General features: G+C 40.1%; 1 long non-coding RNA gene across 1 annotated transcript; it reads right to left on the bottom strand.

Annotated features, from left to right (window-relative positions):
- Positions 1–907: 907 nt before the first annotated feature.
- On the bottom strand, positions 908–2,899 carry LOC128081022 (uncharacterized). The gene is made up of 3 exons (XR_008206948.1): positions 2,787–2,899; positions 2,503–2,655; positions 908–2,116 (listed from the first exon to the last, which is right to left on the bottom strand). It is a non-coding gene; the product is annotated as an uncharacterized LOC128081022 (long non-coding RNA).
- Between the last annotated feature and the right edge of the window lie 937 nt (positions 2,900–3,836).

Raw genomic sequence — 3,836 nt, 5'->3', positions numbered from 1 at the left:
CTTACATGAATTTCAAGACCTTTTCTGAAAGCATTTCCAGTTTCCTGTCATCTTTAATTTACTGGTATTCAGAAACAGAAGAAAGAAAGGGAGAAAGAGAAAGATATGTTTAAGCTTAAAAAAAAAAAAAAAAAAAAGGCAAAAAAAGTCCAATTTAGCTCAAGAACGCTGTACCAATTGGTGTCAGATAAAAGGCTGGATTTTCACTTACTCTGGTAGTCGTAAACAGACTGCAGAGAGAATAAGTTTTCTAATTATTTCATTTCATCACAAGTATGATTGCACCGAGGCAGATCATAAAAACACATTCACTGAGACGAATTAAAACCTTTTTACTCTCTGCAATAAAATCACCAGAGCAAATTGTTTGCTGGAGTTCTCTGCCAGCTGCCCACCCTCCCTTGAGTGCAGAGACCCGAGTGAGCGTCAGCCACTCACCTGCAGGCACTGTTACAGGTAGCAAGGACAGCTGGACAAGGAGTATGCTAAATAAAATAAGCCAGTAATAACCATATATGAAACGAACAAGAGGCTCATCAGCTATCAGTACTGCCTTTACCTCCCTACAACAACAACAGTTACATTTACTGAAGATGAAGATATGCCTTGAACCAGAGGGCACACCTGGATCTTTATTGTACCAATGAAGAGCTCCACTCAATAACTTCTTAGATACTATTTTAACATCTGAATTTTGAGCATACTCTGCAAGACAGACCAAGGTGTCACCACAGTGAAGTCTCAGCACTTCATGGCCCCTGCACCACCTTAATATATTGCATATCACAGAATCATCCGGGTTGGAAGGGACCTCAAGGATCATGTAGTTCCAACCCCCCTGCCTAGCAGAGCCACCAAACATACACATTCAATATGTACATACATATGTATATACACATACATATTACACTTGTACATGCACAGTATCTACACAAGCTTTTCCTAATTTGTGTTTTGCTCAATTCAAAGTGTGGTCTCTTGCTTTGTTTTCTTCAGTCAGGTTTTCTGCTGAGACTTCTTTGAGATCTGAATCAAAGCTACAGTTTAATTTTGTCTCCCATAGGGCAGTATAACTTATCACAAGTAAACTTGCTGCAGGGAAATCCTCCTCACCTTAAGTGTTCATTTATTGTTCTCGCTCTATCACTCTAGACTAAAACACAGAGCTTGCCTCCCAGGCTAGAATTAGCTTTTCATTTTAAAAGACTGGCATTCAGGTGTGAAAAATAACAAGCTATTCTTTTCCATATTTACAGTGTCAGAAGGGCCTTACGTTGTGGCCAATTAGCAGTTAGTTGCTATCTATAATTCAAATATTTGTCTGTTATTTGGACACACAGAAATCAGCTTGCAGACTCCCCTCCTTACAAGGCTCTCTGACTCACATTGAGCAGTGAGTCACAGAACAGACAGAGATGATGCAGCAACAAGAACTGCCAGAACTTGACATGAGATAACCTTGGGAAGGGAGGGAAAGGACAGTGTATAATTTGGTTAGAAGCACACATCTTTGAAAAAGTGAGCTGACACTTGCTTTGAGTCTGCATTCTGGAGCTGTGGTTGTCTCCACTAAAGCATCCAAGCTCAAAACAATATGCACACAGTCCTGCTCTCTACTTAATGGATCCCCAAACTCCTCAAGCACTTTTCTCAGTGATGCTTGCAGTACACACACAATCCCCAGTGCCACCCATCAGCGGCACAGGGCTCACTCACCCGGCCTCACATCTTATCCTGAGACTTCCCTTCTTTCCCTTTGCGAGTACAATCCTGTATTATTGTCATTGCTAAGGGCAGCACTTTGTGCCCAAAGGCAAAGGGAATTACAGCTTGGGTTTAATGGCTCTTCCAGCAGCCTGTAAGTATGAAGACAGTTCTGACAAAAGAAGCTGGTATCAGCATTGAGTTCCCAGAGTAAACGATCTCCCAAATGAAAGAACACGTGAATAACAAGAGATTGAAGCACACCCAAAGCTGCTCTGCTCATCTTCTGCCTTCTCTTCTTCTCTCTTCCCTCATTCATTATTTTCAGAGTCATTTCAGTGGAAAGAGGACTCCCAGAAGTTTGCCCTCAGTCCCAGGCTCCCCATACTTTCAAGCAAGAACTGCTGCTAATCTGCGTCATAGTCAGAACTAAAACTTTTTGAGGGTATTTTAATAAAGGCATATAGCATCGTAACATAACAGTCATAGGGCATCATAACAGTTAAAAAATTGACATTGTCTAGCAAAGTCAACACCTACAGATCATTTTAATCACACCTTTTAAGAGGCATCACTAGGAATCATACTCTTATTAGCATTGCACCAGCAATGTCTATGAAATTATAGTGTTTCTATAGCAGACCTAATCTGTCTTGCAATATATCAGTACTTCAGTGGGCTTTCTTGCCTTCCATTCCCACTTCTAGTGGGACTACATATGGAAATATGAACTTGAAATACAGCAGTACAACACACTTTGGCTAGTAACTTAATGAGAATACCATAGAAGCCACCTACCAGAAGAACCAGGTCCTGCCAGGCTGGAGGCACCTGTGGATCAGAGATTGGAGCTTCCTTTCAGGCTCTGTGTCAGTGCCTCTGGAGGACCACCCAAGCACAGGGGTCCATGGCTGCCATAGGAACAAGGAGACCAACTCTCCCCCTTGGTTGCTGAAAAGAAGGACAGTAAACACAACTGAGTTCCAAATAGGAGCATTACTTAAACAACTACCCTAAAAAAGTTATGTAAAACAATAACTATTTCCAAAAAACAGGGAAAATTACTCAAATATTGGGGTTACCCAACAACTTACAGGTAGGCATCTGCAGCCTTACAGACTGAAACTTTAACTGAAGCTGCACAACTGATCGAGCATGCAGAAGGAATTTCCCCTAGGAGTTTCCTCTGATGTTTAGTAAGTTGTTAATTGATCCTGCAGCTGGAATCAATTCATTAATTGATCCCTCAGCTGGGCATTGATGAGACTCTTTCTTTAGTAGAGCTACCAATGAATGTGATTTTATATAAAACAATTCTAAATAATTATAAGGCCATAAATCTTAGGCTGGTTTTTAAAATGAAGGCTGTCACTCGTTACTCTAATTAGGATAAGTTAAGAAACTTTTGAACAAACAGAGGGTCAGCAAAGTAACACAAACACCACGACCAGGTACCATTTTGCCTTATGAGCTCTGTTAGTTGTGTCATTGGGTTGTATAACACTCCTTGTCACTTTAAGTCCATTTTCTCTCCTCTTATTTTTCTTACTTTTCCTTGGTTTCCTTTTCAGTTTAGGAGATTAGGAGGGAAGAGAGGGCAATGAAAGAGAAGGCAAATTGCTAAATGGCCAAATGCTTGATTTAATACCATTTCTTTTGCAGAAAAGAAGTCATCTATTCTGCCCGTGTGTGGAAATAATTTAATAGCATAATAAACATTTAGAAAACCATTAATATTTGATTACTAAGTGGTGTTATTATGCTAGTGCCACTTCTTTTTAAAAATACAGGCTCTAGAAATGTATAGATTAAACATCTAGAAGATGAAACAGCACTGGTTGAAACCCTCTTGAATGGCTCACAGAGAGGGATTGTTATTGGCTCTTAAATGGGGCCTTTATCATGGATGTTAACAGCTCACAGAGAAAGCTTTAAAATTAATCAGAGGGCTGCCTATTATTCAGTTTTGGTACATAAGGGGAATGATGATGATGTGCAGAAACAAAACAGAATGGTAAATTAAAAAGAAAAGTGGGACAGCTCCAGAAAGAAATGCAGAGGGGCCATGTGCATGGAAAGCCAACAGAATGACTATCAAGAATTTGTTTTTCAATAGAAGAAAAGGCAGAACA

The sequence above is a fragment of the Tympanuchus pallidicinctus genome, unplaced genomic scaffold, assembly GCF_026119805.1.
Source record: "Tympanuchus pallidicinctus isolate F22 unplaced genomic scaffold, pur_lepc_1.0 scaffold20, whole genome shotgun sequence".
NCBI lineage: Eukaryota > Metazoa > Chordata > Aves > Galliformes > Phasianidae > Tympanuchus > Tympanuchus pallidicinctus.
The sequence above is the reverse complement of the archived record's forward strand: the minus strand, read 5'-3'. Positions and strand labels throughout refer to the sequence as shown.